This window comes from Perna viridis, chromosome 13, assembly GCF_037379345.1.
Source record: "Perna viridis isolate PV_CMFRI_1.1 ecotype Kerala chromosome 13, ASM3737934v1, whole genome shotgun sequence".
NCBI lineage: Eukaryota > Metazoa > Mollusca > Bivalvia > Mytilida > Mytilidae > Perna > Perna viridis.
The window spans coordinates 33,496,845-33,518,124 of NC_142457.1; the positions used below are offsets into that span (position 1 = coordinate 33,496,845).

The 21,280-nt window shown below is 33.7% G+C and overlaps 1 protein-coding gene and 1 long non-coding RNA gene across 7 annotated transcripts in view; one reads left to right on the plus strand and one right to left on the minus strand.

The window, feature by feature from the left end:
• Positions 1-21,280, minus strand: part of LOC148600548 (uncharacterized) — a 227,300-nt gene that overhangs the window by 41,747 nt on the left and 164,273 nt on the right. The window lies entirely within an intron of this gene.
• LOC148600549 (uncharacterized) lies at positions 16,979-20,563 on the plus strand. The gene is made up of 2 exons (XR_015918246.1): positions 16,979-18,244; positions 20,329-20,563. It is a non-coding gene; the product is annotated as an uncharacterized LOC148600549 (long non-coding RNA).

The following is a 21,280-nucleotide window of genomic DNA, read 5'->3' on the forward strand; positions in this document are numbered from 1 at the left end:
TCAGTGAGAAGTTTCTGTTAAGGGTTAATACTCAGTGAGAAGTTTCTATTAAGGGTTTATACTCAGTGAGAAGTTTCTATTAAGGGTTAATACTCAGTGAGAAGTTTCTGTTAAGGGTTAATACTCAGTGAGAAGTTTCTATTAAGGGTTAATACTCAGTGAGAAGTTTCTGTTAAGGGTTAATACTCAGTGAGAAGTTTCTATTAAGGGTTTATACTCAGTGAGAAGTTTCTATTAAGGGTTAATACTCAGTGAGAAGTTTCTGTTAAGGGTTAATACTCAGTGAGAAGTTTCTAATAACGGTTAATACTAGTGAGAAGTTACGGGTTTAGATACTAGTGAGAAGTTACGGATTTAGATACTAGGAAGAAGTTTAGATAAAACCTATTGAGTTGATTTTGATTTAGTCAAAATTATTTCCAATATATAGAATATATCATTGTGTTTGATATCAATGGGTTTTACTCTTTTTACGTCGGGACAGTGAAATGATAGAGTGAATGAAGATCCTTGAAAGAACCTATTGGAAAATTTGGAAATGAGAAACATTAAGTTTTAGTGTAAACGCTCGGTACAGGTGACGTGAATATCTAAATGTTCCTCAAGAAGCGTTACTCCATCAAACACCCCGTTACTTGGGGTAGATTTACTATTGTTTTCGATTTGCACCAGTATGTCGTCATTTTTTTTCTTACTAAATGTCAGATTCAGAGGTGATTATTGACGAAAACGGCGAAGACGGGTTCCCAAACATTTTGAATCTTTATCCTTAACTACAAAATCTCTTTCAGTAGTGAAAAATCCGCAGATCAAACTTTGACGCATAAGAAACTCGTCAAGAGGGAGGCCTGCATGTTTTAAAGTCAGGTCTGCCGAAAACGAAACCCTTTACTCAAAATGATTTATGATGAGCTTGCTACGGAAAACTCGAAAATATCTAGGGATAAACACTTTTAAAATGATGACATTCCTCCGTTACGTGCTGGTAAAATTTTTAACTAAATTGACTAGCGTGAAAATTAGAGAAGGCAATCCTGGTTAAAACCTCCGAAAGCAACAACGATTGTGATCACTCCGAGTCATAGGACCAGAAGAGACCGAGATCAAGGAATGACATTTTATAAAACATATGAAAAAAACTAAAAAAAAAACTTTTTCAGGATAGGCCAGATTTGCAAAAGTATGATAGGTCATGGCCACATAAATTTGCAAAACATAAATCTGTAAGTTTCAATGACATACAGTTTGGTGTACAATTGATTTGGGTGGTGGGTTAAATTTACATTTAACATAATGTCGAGGAGAAATTCGTCAAAGAAAGACAAATACATCTATTAAATTTGCTATATTTAGGCGAAATTCCTATCGGGGAAATCAAAGCCTTTCATTCAGAAGACCCAGGCGCCATCTGAAAGGGCCTGAAAACTTGGAGCAATTTCTTTTCAGATGAAAAATATCGTACTCTAGGGACCACCGTGGGGCATGCATCGAAAAAAAAAGATAGCCGTTATCCAATTTGTGGAGCACTTCAAGCGGAATCGTGTACCTATCAAAGCGATCATTTCGGAAGATATGGTAACAAGAAACTCCTTCATTCGTGTAAAAGATGTGTGAGAAGTGGGAAAATCCTTTTGATCCCACATGTCGACATCTCTCAGAATCATGTCAGGTTGATTAAATCACGTGACTAGATGTCCCCTTCACGTGCCATTCATCAGCGACTAATTCTATGGAAAAAAATGTCTGAAAATGTGTTTAATGTCAATGTAACAAAATTTCAAAGTGACCAAAAAAAAGTCCTATGGGGGACCCCTCTTCAAATATAATACTAAACAGTTCATCGCCCATTTTTTACAGTTCTAGAAAATGTGGGTGGCCGTCGAGTTTTAGTCAATTTTTCACATAATAGAAACCTACCAAGGAATGGGGAATTCCTTTTGATACTTTTTCCCGTAGTTTCAAAGAAATTTGACAGCAAATTACACTTTAGATGGATTGTGAATTTCTCCCAAATACCCATTTCAAATTACATAAAGTTTTTATAATTTTTTTTTTTTTAAATGGAAATATGGAATAACTGTACAAAATCTTGAATTTGCAGTTAAAATGATTGATGTGGGTGTAAAGTAAAAGGTAAGACATAAACAATAAATCAGAGAGAAAAGACATACCATACATGTATCAATAAACCAGAGAGAAAAGACACACCATACATATATCAATAAACCAGAGAGAAAAGACACACAATACATGTATCAATAAACCAGAGAGAAAAGACACACAATACATGCATCAATAAATCAGAGAGAAAAGACACACCATATCCTTCAACTACCAGTTATGTAATAGTGTAAAACTATATTAACTTTGATGGTGTAAACAATAAATTAGAAAGAAAAGACACACCATATCCTACAACTACCAGTTATGAAATACTATGAGAGTACTACTGTTCGTGGGGTACCAATTTTCGTGGTTTTTCGTGGGTAGGCCAAACCATGAAATTTGGTTCCAAAGAAAAGAAAGTTTCCGTTGAAGTGTATACTGAAAACCACAAGACCACGAATTCAAGAATCCACAAATTTGTGTTTCTTCCCTAATTCACGAAAATTTGTATCTACGAATTAAAGTTCTTTCACACTAGTGTAAAACAGTATTAATTTTCACAGCAAATATAAAAAAAAACAAAACAAAACAAAATTGTACGCGCAAAATCGACTTTTAATTCTATATAACACTAATCATCCTTTAAAAACTCGAAAATTTGTTTTTGTTTATTGTTTGTTGGGGTTTAACGTCCCAGCAGCAATATTTCAGCTATATTCAGACGATGAACATGAAATGGATGATAAAATGAACATGAAATGAAAAAAAGAAAGGATGGGTCACAAGGATGATAGGGTCGACAAATTTTGATTGCCACTGGAAAAAGGGGGGATGGGTAAGGTCGGGCAATTTAGCCTCCTGTGGCGGAGTGCAAAGCTTCCTACTCCTATCGAATACCACAGCAGGGTTCTTTAACGTGCGAGGAACGTGGCATCTTTCCAAACACGGTGCACCACTATGGTTTGCAGTCAGCTTTTCCGTATTATAGCCTGACAACCCCAGCATGTAACACGCCAGGGGTACCCCATTCCACCACCTGGGGCACACATCCCAGTTGCTCTGTGGGCAGAGCACCTAGCCCCCGGCTAGGTTTCTGAGCACCATTTAGTCGCCTTATACGACAAGCTTAGCGCTGTTGCAGGCCTATTCTTTTAACACCCGGACCTGCACGGGGTTCGAAAATTTGATACACGTGAATATGTTCACGTGACAGAACTCGCGAAAATTAGCAACTGTCAAAATTTAAATAAATGTATATGTACGTGTATACAATAGTTTAACTTATTCATTGTTGATGGGGATAAATTTAGGACAGCTTGGAAACTTTCATTGGGAAAAACAGTCTTATCAAAATGCCAACTATATCAATTCATGAATTTCTGTAAAAGCACGAATAAAATACCTTATTTTACCAATTTGTCGCATAGAAATATACAAAACTAGCACCTTTTGTGAAGCAACCATTAAATACCAGTCCTTTCAGTGGAAGCATTTTGTGTGTCAGTCTAGTACATTTGTGTTTATTTTATTCAATTTCACAATTCAACACATTTCTTCTAGTACAAACCTAACACACACACACACACACACACACACACATACATACACAACAATAACAACAACAACAAGGTAATGACCTGTAGAATATCGTTCTGTCATGTTCAATTGTTCTTTTAACATGTTTAAATTACTTGTACATACATGCACCAACTACTAAGTGTACTTGTACCTTGAGTACAGTTGTACATGTACCTTGAGTACAGTGGTACATGCTAGTAACTTGAATACAGTTGAACATGTACACATGTTCATGTATACCTATATGGTACAGTCGAACCCGTTTAAAGTGACATATAAAGGTTGTGCATGATCAAACTGAGAGATGATGCAGCCCAATAATTCATATTTTTCTATTTAATCGAAAATAACAGTATTGTTAACTTCCCTTAGATCTATGGTCAACTGTTTGTCAACCGTATTTGCGATAAGCACCGTTTTGGAAGCAACGGGTTTAACCTGGTGGTACATATAACTGTTTCTTAAAATTGTTCAAATATTTGTTCGCATTGAATCATGCTTGATTTATAAATGGTCAATATAATAACGTTCGACTTCTCTTTGTTATTTATTTATTTATTTGAATTTTGTGAAATTAAATGGAATCTTAAATCACCGAAATCTTGCCTTATATTTCCGCAATATATTAAACGAATACAGTGGCGTTTTTATCCACACTCTTTTCCTGAAAACTATATAGGTAGACAAACTATTTCAACGAACTATGTAGTACAGAATTACCTCTGCTATTTCAACGAACTATGTAACTCGTACAGAATTACCTCTGCTATTCGTGTTTATTTTTGTTCAGTCCATTGTTTTAATCAGTGTGTATATGCTGTGTTTGCCTCGCGTATAAAAAAACGTAATATTAAGTTTCTTTTGTTTGAATTACATGTATATTAAATTTAAATGTTGACGAAATTCTTCTGCGAATAAGGGACTTATCATCATTTACTTGGGGGAGGGGGGGAGACTGGTAATTTTGAAATCAAACATATAAAATTTTAATCGATCCCCCCGATATTTCACTAGTTTTTTACCCCCCCCCAAAAAAAAACAAAAAAAAAAAAAAAATTTAAAAAAATGTGATCGCGTCTATTAAACATGCTAAGATTTTAACATTCCTTACATACGTATAAACAGAAGGAAAACGGAAAACAAGAGAAAGGTTAAGAAATAGAAGGAGAAAAGCTTGTGAGAAATTGTTAAAAAGATTAGTGTCACTTGAAACATATATCAAGTGTTGACCTCAGATTTTTTCTTTCAATTCTGAATATAGACTCCAGGTTGAAGAATTATTAACAAATTGTCTAGATTCAATTCGGCCCAGACAGGAATTGGCTGCCATTAAAAAACTATCTGCTTCTGATTTTTTTAAGCAGAAGCAGTTGAAATGTTAAAGAATTCTTACAATAAAAAAATCAAGTCTTCAATTCCAAAACTTCATACTTTGGAAGGAAATTGAATCGTCAGGAGTCGGACTCATTTGATTTAATTGAGGTTTTAGGTCCTGATGGTTATGTTGATGAATGAACTTTTACAAGTGACATATAAAATACATATATACGTTTCTGTACATGTATGTGACAATGAAATAAAATATTTAATGGTGGTAAAATATGTTATGATTTGACTGGTGTAATTCTCTGCTTAACTAAAAATGTTGACCCCGGGCCCCACCTTAAAATTCATGTGCAAAAAAAATTATCCCCCTCTTTGTATTTATAAAAAAAATCTGAACCCCCCCTTTTTCACATACAGAAAAAAAAAATATCCCCCTGCATTTTGACCAGCCCCCCCTCCCTTCCATGTAAAAAGTGATAAGTCCCCAAGTTGAAGAATGTCATACCTTTTTGTTTTTATACATAGTGTGCTGATTGTATAACACACACCAGACCTCGACAATTGAGTCAAAAAAGTAATCTGTGTTTCTGATTTATCTTTTCCGAGATGAAATAACAATGCAGGGTGGAGTCAGGATTTGAGAGAATTCTGATCCAGAAATGTATAGCGGGAATTCCAAGTATCACAGGCGCGTAGTTGCCGTTAGGCAAAAAAGCTTTTGCCTGCACTTAATTTTGCCGATTTTTTTTTTAGATAAAATACATCCAGGAGAGGCATAAATGGTGCTCTAAAACACTATCTCCGCGAACCCCCTGCCGTAATTTTGCCTACACTTCAATTTGGCCTCAGCTACGCGCATGTATCATTTGCTTTATTTAGATCACCCTCCACCACAAAACTAACAGGCCAAATTTTCCAACAAAATTAGTGGTTTCAATCACAAGAACCACTCTGGATCCGCCACTGTAGGTGCCTATGTAAATCTTGGGTTGTATTCTTTCGTATTCTTCAACCAAATTTAAGTCTATTTTTAGAATGCTTACCCAACCGGTGCACCTGCTCCTTGCTCTCAGTTTTTGGTGGAGTCCGCCAGTTGCTTGTTTGCTTTTGTTTCTTTGTACGTGTTACTTTGGTTATTTTATGTTCTTTGTTGTGTTTGTCTGTTTTCTGTATCTGATCTCTGTCCTTGGATTGTATTCTTTTGATTTCTGCTCGAATATTGGTTCCCTTGATTACTCATATAACTATATAGTTACTCCTCTCCTCAGTCCTCAACTACATGTATTCTAGCTTTTTTATTTACATGTATTATGCAGATAAAATGGTTTGTACGTTGATAAATTCACATATGACATATAAAAAAACATTTGACGAAAATGAGTATACACCCCTTCTCAAAAATTTATTATGAATACGAATATACATGTATGTATTTTTCAATTTAAGACGTCCGCATGTGAGCAGAACAATAAACATACAATAATTTAGAAAGTATCTAAAGCATCTAAAGTACCGAAAATTAAAAGGGACTAGTTGCACTACCGGAAGTTATAAAGCTTGACATGTCGATGTTACGTCAACCATGAACTCCCCTGCGTCAGCTGACTTCTTCCACGAATTTGTATATAAGAGGCAATGGGGCAGCGTTCAGCACTGAATACCCTAGACCATGAATACTCTGTGGAGGGACGGCGGGATACGACGTTTTGAGGGTAATTTTATTTATATGTAATGACAAGGTACCTATAAAATGCCAAACGGAACGAAATCTACAAATTGCGAAACGAAACTGTAAAATTCGAAACGAAACGGAGGAAAAAAATATAATGTGAATTGTAACCATATACACATATATGTACTTGAAATAAATCTAGATGTATACGGCAATAAATATTCCAAAAGGATTAACCAAGATTAGCGTATCTATGTATATGTACATATATGTATGTAAGGATGTGCTACTCTTATTCATGTTCATAGCAGAGTGAATGGCTTCTACTTTTTTTCATATTCTAGGTGTAATCTTCTGCGTACTTTTCACATATGTATGTAGTATATGAATTTTCACTTGGTTTATATATGAAAAGTTCCTACTCATAACAAAACCTCACTTGGAAAGTCTACACTGCAATTTCTTCCTCTACTTGTTCTTCTGTTTCTCATATAGAGTGTAAATACAATGTAGCACCTGGGACACAGCCAAACACGTACATTTACAAAGATTATGATTAAGATAAAGTTACAGCTTTCTTATGAACATTGAATATAAAATATTTGAATAAGATGTGATGTTTTTCATTGGTTAATAACTGACCAATCGAAGTCATTTCATGTATTAAAAATAAAGATCACGATGAACTGCATTGAATAAATTTACCGTTAAAGCTACAAAAGAACGACCTGTGTTAATACCGAAATAGTAATTTCTAGCTGTTGACATTTTAAGATATTACCTTGTATATGGTCTTATATTATGCTGATGGCCTTTAGATTTCCTAGATGAAATGGAGTTGATTACATTTTGAAATTGTGTTTTTTTACACCAGGAACCCCTCACAGTTCACACCTAGCGAATATAGTAAGATGCACACTTCAAAGATAATTTCCCTGAGGTCATCATTAGATATATTATGAAGTTTTTTTTTTTTTTCTTTTTTTGAATGAATGAAAATATATTTATGGCTTATGATCGCAGTATTTCATGTAGCAGCCATCCATATGTCTTTTTGTAACTTCGTCCATGGCTACTTATCAACCTCAGTTGTGTATAGTCACATGCATTGACTAAAATTATTCAAAAAAATAATAAAATGTCTTCTGTTATGATTATAGATTTTGATGTTGGCTGATTAAAGTCAAATCAAAGGATGATGCAACAATAATTCAGCCTTGATGCCTCCTTTTTAAACTAGGACAACAAGCATATGTCAGGGGTTTTCCTGGCTTTAGATTATTATGGACCCACAAGATGGGCCAATGGTTCATTTTATATAGGAGCCTATGAAATATTCAGGATTTCAACACCTGTTGAGCTGCTCATAAGAAGTCGAGGTTGGGCGAAAGAGGAAAGGATAACAATGACACATTGAACAAGTCAGTTTTCATGGTGCAGATGGATACGTGGAATGTTACTCTTTACAGGTACACTCCTTAAGATGTTTAGGTTTCCTGCACATGCAATACTTAAATACACGCTAAACGCCAAACACACGATAAACGAACGCTTCTGTTGTGCATTAACACACGAGGATAAACAAATGCTTACTGTGCATTTAAACGCACAATAGAAAAACAATGAAAAATGATAATATTAACAAATAACGACAAAAGAAAAAAGAAAAGAAAATAGAATTAATAAAAATATATAAATTGATAAAAGCAAAAAATATCAAAATAACAGCTGCATCAAGGAAATAATCAAAGTACAAAAATACTTGAACTCTTTAATCATGCAATTTAAACAAATGCTGGTATTGTGGGTTCAAACAAACAATCCCAGCATGTATAACCTGGCAGCCCAGGTAATATTTTCATTCCACAAGTTTATCTCAAATACATGTATAACCCCTGGTCACCAGTGACGTCTTCTGTCTTTTGGTTGACTGAGTAGATATGACGTTATTTTATCTATCAAATTACTTAGATTACCTTTCAGTACAAATGCACAATAAATTAGTTAATTTAGATAATTTCATCTTAATTTTTTACTTTATTTCATAAGCAGCAATTTACTCATATATTGTGCATATCTGTCACTGGTGACCTGAGTCTATATTTTAGCAATCCTAGGGTCACTTATGATATTGACCAGGGAATCAGATTACCAGCATGTGGACCTAGGGTTAGGGAGGTAATCCAAATTGAAAGGATATTAGTCACTAGAACGTTTGAATGACTCCTTATATGCAAGCTTTAAAGTGATACTGATGTTAAAGGGAAATAACTCCAAAAAAGGGTTCAACCTATATAACAAACTCAAAAGATGCAAGCCCTCAGTGACTCTGCTTTTTTGAAGTATCGATTCAATGTTTCAAGAGGGTATATTGAGGATTTTATTTTTATTATTATATAAGGTGGGAAAATATTTGACATGATATCTTCTTAATCTATTGCGAACCAAGATACCTTTAGATAAAATATTCAAATTCAAATATGAAAAATAATCTCTGTCATGACATGATACAGTACAGCTAACCAATACCTTTGCCAGTTTTATAACTACTTAACCTTTTTAGAGTTAAAAATATATTCTTTATTAGAATGTCTTATAAGACTTCAAGTTTCCCGTTTTCATTTTGTTACTTTGTTAAGCATAAAATGTACAGATCTATACAGTTTTGAACTCTGTTAGCATATAAGATTGTTCCTTCATGCAGAAGTAGGAATATTTGTATTACATTAAAATTAAGCTGGGCCTTGCAATACTCTATCATCAATATATAAGTCATCATAATGTGATATTTGGTAACCTTATTAAATATTAACATTACTGAAAATTTTGGTAAATTAAAAGCCTAGCATCTCCTACAAAACAGACAGAATAAAATTTCTTGTTAAATCTGATATATTAATTCTTTAAGTAGCACTCCAGCTAAGAATCATGCAAAATGTGATTCACAGGTAAAAAGCATACATATTTTTATTTTTGATATTTTGTTTGAATTGCCATAGTAAACAGACATTAACGTTCTGTTTATCATATAACCGTGTTCTTAAGAGATAAAAACTATAGGAATGCCCTGTAGATTTCATAATTAAGGGAGATAACTCTGTAAATGACACTCAAATACAATAGAATCTATTGGATTTTCAATGTTGATTATCTCCTAAGAGCAGGCAGATTTGAATGAATAATTACACATTTCATAGAATAGACCCATAAAACAACTTAATTACGAAAATAAAAATATGTAGCCTTTTTTGGGGTGTATCGCATATTTCAGATTTTGCATGATTCTTACAAAGACAGTCACTTAAAATATTGGCAGATGATACACAGCAGTTAGTGTAATATCATGTACAAATTTTAAGAAAGTTGAATGATGGGAAAAATTGGGGATACTCCAGGTCTACTACCTTAAGAGAATACTCAAAATTTAAGAAAAAAAACCAATTGCTGATATTTTGCTCCCAAAAATGAGTTAATATGGAGTTACTAAGGCATTCCTATATCAGGGAGAACCATGAGCTTTACAACACATGTACTGTGCTAGTCTCATTAAAATAGTAAAGGACATTAGGTTTGTAGAATGTCTTTCTGTAAGTGGTTCACAAACTCAACAATCTTTTAAGAATTTCAAAATGTTTGTCTTCATGGCTAGTTGTGTATTATGTCAATTGTTAATGAAGTTACCAGAGTCAGAACACTGATGCATGTACTGTGGAATGTTTTATTTACAGATAATATGATCAATACCATTTTCCATTCAAGCTGGGGTATGTAATGATAACTGCAGTTTTTTCAGTAGTGTTTATCTGGAGAAAAGCCTGATTACTCAGAAGTCTGTAGTCTACCACTTTTTCCAGTTGTTTCCAGGAGATTTTTTGATATTGTTTAAGGAGCTAGACATAGGATAAGGGGCACAACTCTTGCAAATTGTTGGAACATTTCTATTCTGCATTTTACATCAATCTCATGTAAGCATCTATGTAACTTGGACTGATTTCATTCTGTTTCAAATGAAAGCTCGATAGGCTTTGATGAAATTGAATATGATACATATCACTGATTTCAATAGTTATGTCCCTTATCCTAAGTCTACCTCCTTAAATGTTTTCTTAATACTATTACAGAATCCAGATGACAACACTTTAAAGAGCTTACTGAGAGCCAACATTGAAAAACCAGTTAAGATGGTTGTCTACAGTAGCTTACTGAGAGCCAACATTGAAAAACCAGTTAAGATGGTTGTCTACAGTAGCTTGCCGAGAGCCAACATTGAAAAACCAGTTAAGATGGTTGTCTACAGTAGCTAGCTGAGAGCCAACATTAAAAAACCAGTTAGGATGGAAGTCTACAGTAGCTTGCCGAGAGTCAACATTGAAAAACCAGTTAAGATGGTTGTCTACAGTAGCTTACTGAGAGCCAACATTGAAAAACCAGTTAAGATGGTTGTCTACAGTAGCTTGCCGAGAGCCAACATTGAAAAACCAGTTAAGATGGTTGTGTGTAGTAGCTTACTGTCGTACTGAGAGCCAACATTGAAAAACTAGTTGATTGTTTACAGTAGCAAAACATAGTCTGTAAGAGACATCACCATCATACCAAGCTACTGTTGGTGAGGAGAAGGTCTGCTTGGTGTTAGCATTAAGTACCTTATTAGAGCTGAGTAGTGAAAGGTAATTCATGATACAATATACATAATAAGCCTTTGGAGCAATACAAAAATATCATGATATGTATCATCATTCAACATTAGCCTTACATTAACAGCAGTCATACTATATTTAGTCATTTTTTAAAGAAGCCAAATGCTTATTATCTGGATTAACATTGTGTAAGGGCATTTATGGTTTGTATAACCACTCTTTTGCACATGTCATTTATTTTCAGTTATACAGCAAAAGTAAAACAGAAAACTGAGGTAGAAAGGCAAAATCTAAGTATCACTATTCACGGCAGACTTGGAGAGGCAAAGTCTTAAGTATCACTATTCATGGCAGACTTGGAGAGGCAAAGTCTAAGTATCACTATTCATGGCATATTTGCAGAGGCAAAATCTAAGTATCACTATTCATGGCAGACTTGGAGAGGCAAAGTCTAAGTATCACTATTCATGGCAGACTTGGAGAGACAAAATCTAAGTATCATTATTAATGACAGATTATACAATACAGGTTTTGATCTGACCCATAATCCAGGGCTCACACTACTGGGTGATTCGGGCAAAATAGTTGCCCTAGGATTGCTCACTTATCCCTGAGACAACACCAAAAGCTACTAGAGTGAAGTCATTGTTGCACTCTCGCCCATTATTTGGACTGTACTCAGTCTTTTAGCGGTATTTTGACCAGCTTTATCTCTCTTCCAATAACAATTCAAAGAAGAATGGCGCCTGTTCAAGAAAAACGAATTTAAAAATCTTCAAAATCTATTGAATATTAGGTTACAAGCAAGTATTTTAATCAGCTTTTAATTTCTAACATTTAAGACCAGGTACAGAATGAACATTTTCACTCCAGGTTACGATGGATTGCAACAAAACTTTGCCGAGATATACCTTACAATATATCCTTGTCAATATTGTATGGGGATTTTTGATCTGCCAAAAACCATGGACAATGAAATTAAAAAAAAGACTATAGGGGGTCAAATTGACGATTTTTGGAAATAACTTGTAAACAAATAGGTTTAGCTAAAGTCTGACAAGGTAAGATTGATCAGCATGATGAGACTGACCTTTGCCGAAAATATTCATCTGCACCATGAAAACTGATTTGTTCAAAGTGTCATGGTTTTCCTTTCCTCTTTTGTCTATCCTGGACTTGACTTTGTATGAGCAACTCGGCGGGTATTTCTAGAAAAGCAGAGGAAGCTTACCCTACCGGTGCACCTGTTCCATGCTCCGAGTTTTTAGTGGAGTCGGAGTTGCTTATCTACTTTTGTTACTTTGTTTGTATTGTTTTTGTTACTTTATGTTCTTTGTTGTGTTTTTCTGTTTTCCATGTTTGGTCTTTGTCCCTAGATAACTTTCTTTTGATTTCCACTATAACCTTGGTTCCCTTGGTTACTCTTTGTTGTATATTTCTGTTTTCCATGTCTAGTCTTTGTGCCTGGATTACATTCTTTTGATTTCCGCTATAACTTTGGTTCCCTTGATTACTTGTTGTTGTGTTTGTCTGTTTTCCATGTCTGGTCTTTATTCTTTGATTACATTCTTTTGATTTCCGCTGGAATCTTGGTTCCCTTGAATACTCTTTCATAAAGATCTGTTGAATTTTATTGCCCTTGAAGAGTAAAACAATAACTATGAGAGATTTGTTTTATAAATGAAAACCCAATTGAAAACTAAGATGCACTCTATTGATAAAATGATTCTTGTGACAATAGTAAACAGAAGGTCAAGAGGTCAACTTTAGAACCTCTAGATTTTTTGTTATTTTCTTTTAAAAAAAAATTAACAGCTCTCATGACAATTCCAATTGTATGCACAATAAACAGATCCTTCAGTGGTGTAAATTTCAGAAAAAAAAATTCTAGACTGAATTATCTATTATTGATGCAAATTTTAGAATAATCTGTTGACTCCTTAGAGTTATGTCCCCTGAAAATGTCATTAATGACAAGGTTTTAAACCACTTTTTCCTGTTTTTGAAGCAGATTGATGATTAATGTAAATTGATGAAAAAAAATGTTTCTGGTTAAAATAAGTCAAATGTATATTGTGATATCATGTCAGTCTGTCTGTCTGTCACCCGTTAGGTTTGAAGGTAGCTTTTATATCTCAGGTTGGTTAGTCAAGTGTATATGGTGATTCCATGTCTGTCAGTCTGTTGCACTATAGTTTTGGAGGTGTTTGTTTTACCTTTGGTTAATTAGTCGAGTGTATATGGTGATTCAATGTCAGTCTGTGTGTCTGTCTGTCTGGTTTTGAGATATTTTGTATACCTCTGGTAAATTAGTCAAATGTATATAGTGATCTCGTGTCTGTCTGTCTGTAACATGTTAGGTTTGGAGGTAGTTTTTTATACCTCTGGTTAATCAGTCAAGTGTATATGGTGATTCCTTTTTGGTCAGTCTATCTGTCTGTGTGTCTGTTTGGTTTTGAGATATTTTGTATAGCTCTGGTAAATTAGTCAAATGTATATATATTGATCTCGTGTCTGTCTGTATGTCTGTAGCATGTTAGATTGGAGGTAGTTTTTTATACTTCTGGTTAATAAGTCAAGTGTATGAAGTGGTCTGGGTGTCAGTATGTCTGTCTGTTAAGACAGGTTTGGGTGTTCTTTGTTAAATATAAAAGTCATTAGTTCATTGGTTACAGATTTTATGCAAGTACAATGTTTTTATTCTTGTTCTATTTTCTGGACATTTGTCTCTCCAGTGGTGTGGAAGAATGTGTTGGACAAAATCTTAGTCTGCTTTCATCTCAATTGTTCCATGTTCATCTTGACTGTGTATATATCATCTTCCAGTACTATGTGCATGGGGCCGTTTGAGATGATGGCTGCATTTCATCATCATCCATGGATTCAGCAACTGAGGACCTGCCACAAATATTTTTTCGCCTTAATCTTCCTGAATGGATTTAGACTCTCACTGTCTACAAACCAGCCTGACTTCTTTATGTTCCAGAATGTATCTAGACCACCCTGACCCTCATGATAAACTTCTGATGTTCAAGTATCTTTTTTAAAGTAAATCGGAAGTGATAAATGCTTTCCAATGGCAAATCTGAAGGGTTTATGCTTTTTGATATAACAATTGACATTTCAATACACATGTTAAAAAAAAACTGTGCTACTTACTAACTGTTACAGTCTGTGGCATCAACATTTTACCTACTAGCCCGAATAGTCAATAGCAGTATATCTTTTTAAGAATGCAACTGAAATTCTCAGACTTTTCACTAACCCGAATCAATTTTTACTAGCCTCAGGTTTTGGGCTAACGACTAAAAGCACAGATTGAACTAATTGAGGAAAGTCACTATATTTATTTATCTATGTATGTTATTTTATATGAATTACATACTGTGAAACCTGTCTAAACCTACATCCTTCAAATTTAAATTGGCTCCTCTAAGACTTGTATAGGTTGTTGGTTTTCTAAGGTTCCAAAATCTACATTTACACTGATATAAAGATCTTTATAAAAAAGTATCTGCTTTAGACAGGTTTCACTGTATATGAAATATCTAAGTTTTGTGTTGTGCCTTTTGTTTCAAATAGTTTTTTTTTAATTATCTCCCTTAGACCACACATTTTAAGCTTCTCTCAAATTAATTCTTTTTTTCATCGGATTGTTATTGGGGGCTTCTTGCTTGTTAGAAACCAAGGTAAAGTCAAGTCCAACACAATATCCAGATGAGGCACTGACCATATTTTGCTGATGGAGGGCTAGGATAATTAGGAGATTAAAATTCAGAATCCTCCACAAAAAATGTTCTTACTCCGTCACTCTGACATTTCAATATTGTCTTTCTTATCAGCATGAGATATTGATATCTGCTGAGTTAAGGGGATGATATCATTCAAGGACTGATCACATGGGCAATATTCAAACGGTCATTAATCTGTTTATCACATGTGTTTTTTGGCAGTCCTTTAAGAAAGAAAAACCATAAATGACTAGCAGATACATTGTGTGGTATATTCTTTTGACATAAAGTCAAGCTTACAACTTACTTTTATTTTCCTACTTTATAGGAAGCTGGGCATCATATGTACATGAAGAAATATGGTTACTGTCAGGGAGACTACAAAGGGAGATAAACCAAATCAAGTATGTTTCATGTTTATAAATCGTAAGCACAACTTCTCCCTTAACATCTCAATGGATTTTGATGAAACTTTATACGAAGGTTTTGCAACATATTTAGATGTGCATGAAATAAGATAGTTACTGTCAGCAGACTCCAAGGGGAGATAATCCAACTTAAGTGTTGAAATGTTAAAACCTCATAAGGGCAACTCCTCCTACACCGCTGAATTGATTTTGATGGAACTTTATAGGAAGGTAGGGCATCATATATAGATGTGCATGAAAAAATACAGTTACTGTCTGGGGACTGCAAAGGAAGAAAGTTGAACTTCCAGGTTACACATTCAACTGCATTTGAAATGGGGGTGTAATCTCTTTATGAACTTGCTGAAAGTATTTCTAGTTTATCTTTAGTTGGTGTGTGTTTTTCTACTATTATTTATAGTGTTTTATTTGTTTCTGTGTCTGTATCATGGTCTCTTTTCTACTTTACATTTAACAGATTATCTGGTATTCTCCAGTTGAGTGGTTGGTCCATGTGGGTTAAAGAGATTAGAACTGCTCCCCGCTTTTATTTATTTTGTTAATTTTGCCTTCTTAGTCCGGTATGTTTCCTGGTTTTATTGTATTATAACCAATTGTTAGGCACAGATCAGGATTAGGGGGATGTATGGCCTGGTTTGTTTTAAAAAATAAGATTATTCCATATTTCAGCCAAAATTTTTTTCTCAGTCAAACGATAAAAAAAAAAAACAATTCAATATTTCCATCATCCCTATTTTGATTATAATCAAATAAATATTTTAACCCTGGCTGCTGCTGAAAAAATTAATTATTTTCGCGCTTCGGCAAAAAAAGTTTGTAACTCACCATAAAGTCCGAGCCCCCTCCCCTTTTCCATAAGAGCCTTATTTCATATCAAACAAATGAAATGCCTCGCAGGGCTTAGCTTGATACTAAGCAGGGGTTAAACCATGAAGGGTTGGGTCATATTTTACACACTATTGAAGCTTGATGCAGATTTCAATTTTTCATAAAGATCTATACATTTATACTTCCTGTCCACACGAGAAATATCTACCAACCTCGACAATGACAGAACTGACAATGGAATGATACGACCGCAAACTTGTTTTAATCTATCTGGATCCACAACTGTTAGAATCTTAACATGTTTTTGTTTGTTGCCATCTGTTATTTGAATTTGTGGATCCTTTATTCATGGTGTCGATGGGAGGAGAGATCGACTGATTGATTGATTGAAAGCAGTGAATTGACTGTTTCATTCTTTTCTAGTGCAAAATCTTGTTATACTAGTTAAATTGAAATGAATCTGCTTTTATATGATCTCTAACAAGGACCTCTTTACTAGATACAAGCAGGAAGACATGAACATCATCATCAGATGATACAGATGGATTGGACACATCTTAAGAAAACATCAACAAGACCACAGTAAAACAGCCCTTTTCTGGAAACTACAGTGAAAGCAACGCAGAGATAATGTGGCGTCATACCATTGTGTTGGAAATGAGCAAAGTTAGCCACTAATGGGAAAGCCTATATCAAATGGTCAAAAAGCAAACGTCAATTTGGTGTACTTGGCAGTAATTAAGAACTGGCTTGACACTTGATCCTATCTTCACACCAAACAATTCAATGTGCTTGCTCATGGAAGTACCATCTATCATTAAATCAATCACTCGTTTCCAAGAGATAAGGCAAAACAAATGTGTTTATAGTCACATCCTGAAAAAATAGGGTCAGTCGGTCGGTCAATTTTTTTTATTTCCATTTTGTACAATAATTGAGGAAATGGTTACTGATCAAGGACAAAATTTCCAGAAATTGAAATTTCCTGATAAAAAATTCAGTGTTGGCGGCAAACAAATAGGGTACAATGTATGTCGGGTTACAGTAAACACACATTTTTGTTTTGCCTTACCTTGAAACATTGTCTTATAATCCCTGTCTGTATTTTCTGCTATTTTGGGAGATGCAGAAAAGTTAAAAACAACCAATCCTTAAAAATTACCCTATGATCACTCAAAATTGCTGGCAAGGGAGGACATTACAAGTAACCCCTGCAGGCAAACACAATGAGTTTCGTAGAATATATATATATATATATATATATATATATATATATATATATACAAGAACAACTGTACCGTAAACTGGCTTCCGAGGCCAGCTTATCTACGGTTTTCCGCAAACTGCAGTAAGCTGGCCTCCGATGGAGGCCAGCTTATCTTCGAATGTTGTTGTGAGGATAAGGAATTATGTTTGACTAATGTATTGTATACGAATGAAAAGCGCCGTGTTTATAGATTACAGAATGATTTTATTTTCAAAAATACATTCATAAATAAGAAATTTATCGCAATTTAAAGACACCTCCCCCCGCGAAAACATATATCTCTCATATCCGGTTTGCGGTCAGATTGGGTATAAGCTGGATCCTATCTTAAAATCAAGTTTTCATCTAGATATTTGCTTTATATGTTATATTTTATTGCACGAATCAACGTATGATACTTTAATCTATATATTTTAAGCATCACATACTAGATATATGTCTCAATTTTAATGTTGTAAGAGATATATATTTGTTTTGCTCGCTAAACATCCACTTTTAAAATATATGTGAACATCCGGTGTCATCTACGTCACAGAAAAATGGCGGAACAGAAAACGAAGCGGTGACCTAGATTCTAATATTGTTTTGTAGGATTTACAAATGGATTTACATCCAAACATGAAGGAAAGCAATTCTTCCGAGCTTAGATTTACACTAATAACAGTTAACAGGTTGGTACATGTATAAATTTATAAGAATCGATGAACAATATATGCAGGGAGGAGGGGATTGTAGAGATTGCGAACACGTGTTTAATTTTGTGATTTTTGTGGTAACAAATTACTACTAATATCAAGAATTTCCTGAAACCTCTTTCGGGATCCATCTATTCAAAGTATATGAATTCTGATATTAGTATAGCTTCAACAAAGAGCACCACAATTAGTAGGCACATACATGTATACATGTACATGTACATGTTATTCACTTCAATTTAAAGAATATGAATACTTATAAAATAACTGTCGTGCATGCATGTTTATACATCTATAATCACTATTAACTGAGAGTAAAACAGTTGTTTTACATACACAGTTTTGTAGTATTGAGACATACTCTCCTGATGCTTAAGATTATCCATCATTGGACTTGTTTACTGTATCTTTTAATGACAATATGAAATATACAGCCAACAGAAAAAAGTTAATATCCAATATGTAACAAGAAATGGTACATAAAGTGTGGATGTATAATAAAACCACTAGTTGTATTTGTAATTCCAATAAAAAATTTCAGAGTAGACCTCATTTACTTGCACATACAATGTATGTGTTGTATGGCTTGACACAAATAACCTGAAGAAAGAAAACATGTGATAAAGGATAAAATCATCATTTGTTTTCACTATCTGGCATGATTTGACACAAACTTGACTGAATCAAACATTTATTCTGATTTGCCAACACTCCTTCATGAATTGTATTGTTTTTTTTGAAAGCTGTTATTATTTTAATTGGAGCAGCAACTTGTTCCTTTAAAGCTTACTTTTTGTGGTACAATTTATATACATTGCAGAAGTACATAATGGGGTAATGAATAGCATGTTTTCTATTGCTAATCCTCCTTTAAAATTATCTTTCTGATATCTGATAATATTTCTTTGATACAATGTATTTGTATACCTACTACAGAGATTTCAATGATTTAAGTTCTTTGAACTGAAAAAGCAACACAGAGTACAACTAGGATATAATTTTAACAGGGGTTCAACAAACTAACTTTCTAATTTGTTTAGTTCTACATTTTTCTTATTTTGTACACAGTCTCATTCCACCTTTTTACTAGGTGTATGTTGTGTTGATCTAAATATTCTATAAATAGTTCACTTATTTGCAGTGTGTAACTGTGAGAGGTTATATTTAGATTCAAAACAAATCCTAGTTAGTTAATACATAAATAGAAGTACCTGCACATTTTTATAAACAAGACTCTGAGAACATTAAAACAGTCATAAACATCACCCCCTTTCGTAAACAGAGTCAAGGGGAAATGGTGGCTGTTGTAGTAAGGCATTTTTCAGTAAAGCTTAGTCCCATCCATTGTCTGCAACTCCTTGTCAACAACTTGCAGGATTGTTATGAAACTTAACAGGATGTTGGATTACCAAATTGGGATATCCATGTTGTCATATGAATTTATGTTTAAAGTAAATTTACAGTTATGTTCTGTTATTGTGTTGTCAACAAAAACAATATTATTGAGTGGGGTGTTTTAGAAATGGCATCAAAACAGTGTGTTAAAAAATACTTCATTTATCCTCCATAATTGTGTCCAATATGAATCCTGGGTCATCATACAGGATTCAATAGGTGTTGGGTATTAGTCCCATTAAGGGCAATGTCTAGTTATATTCTGTCGTCAATCATTTTGCAATTTTGAAAATCAGAAAAATTAAAACATTAATTAAAAATTCCTTCAAACATCTTATTGTGGTATAAGTATATGACATTCCTTTATCTACTTGTGTTTTAAAATGAAATGTGCCTTATATTTATTCCTCTAGCACTTAAAATATGCTCAGTAAAGTGCAAAAAACATTTCCAGAGGTATTGAAACAATCATATTTAACAATTCAGTATATCATTTTGAAGAAAATACAAATCTGTTGTTTGGTTAAATTATTCTCATGATATTTCAATGACAAATATATGTACATGTATACATTTACATAGACTGAAATGTAGCACTTGCATGTTTGAAATAATATCTATTATCCTATTTCTGTATAACAGAATTTTTTTTTTTTCTTTTTCAGATTCCATCATATTTCCTACAAAGACTTCTTGGATTAATTGTGGTTTATTTTGTGCAAATATAGACAGAAAAGAATATGAGACTGAACTGATTTGATAGTTTCAAATTAGCCGAAGTGTGTTTCATGCATGACTGTTTTATTGTGACAAAGAATTTTGTACACAAAATCTATTGTTTATACTACATATTTTGATGTCTTATATGGAGTAATAAAGAAAAATCCACACATGATTGTACATGTTGAGTTGTACATTTATGTTGTTACATTTTGTTGATACAAACTATGGTGCTATGCTAAATTGTACATGTGCTGTTTATGGTAGTTATTTCAAAATTTAAAGAGAGATTGTGGGAAATATGTCTTTTAAAAGGAACAAGAGGAAAAACAATGCTAAATTAAACCAAAGAAATTCAATTAAAAACATTTTGTTTCTATAGATAGGGCAAAAAATGAAGTACAATCTTACACAAAGTAACACTGTTTACCTCCAATAAGCTGTTTCCCATAGGAAAGCTTCCCACCTAGTCAAAAAATGAATATCCAGTTATACCTCACTAGACTATCTATTTTTTTCTCTGTAAGAATCAATTAATTGAAACATATTTTATTTGTAATAAACAAAATGGATCAGACACAAGTAAAATAACAATCAGTAGATTAAAAATCTGTATGATTTTACTACATGTTTAAATTCAGTTGAATGAACAAATCTTAACCCCCCCCCCCTTACCTAAACTCTGGATCCGCCACTGTTGACTGAAAGTGCATGTGTAAATTGTTAAGTTTTTTTTTTTTTTTTTTGGCATCCATGTTTTGGATTCTTCGAGTTTTATCAGGTTCTTACAAATACTTATCAATGTACGTAAAAGTTTTTACTGCCAAAAACCTTCCAGTGTGTTATTTACTATATCTTATTTCCCTAAGGTTACCCATTTAGAGGATGGGGTAGTTT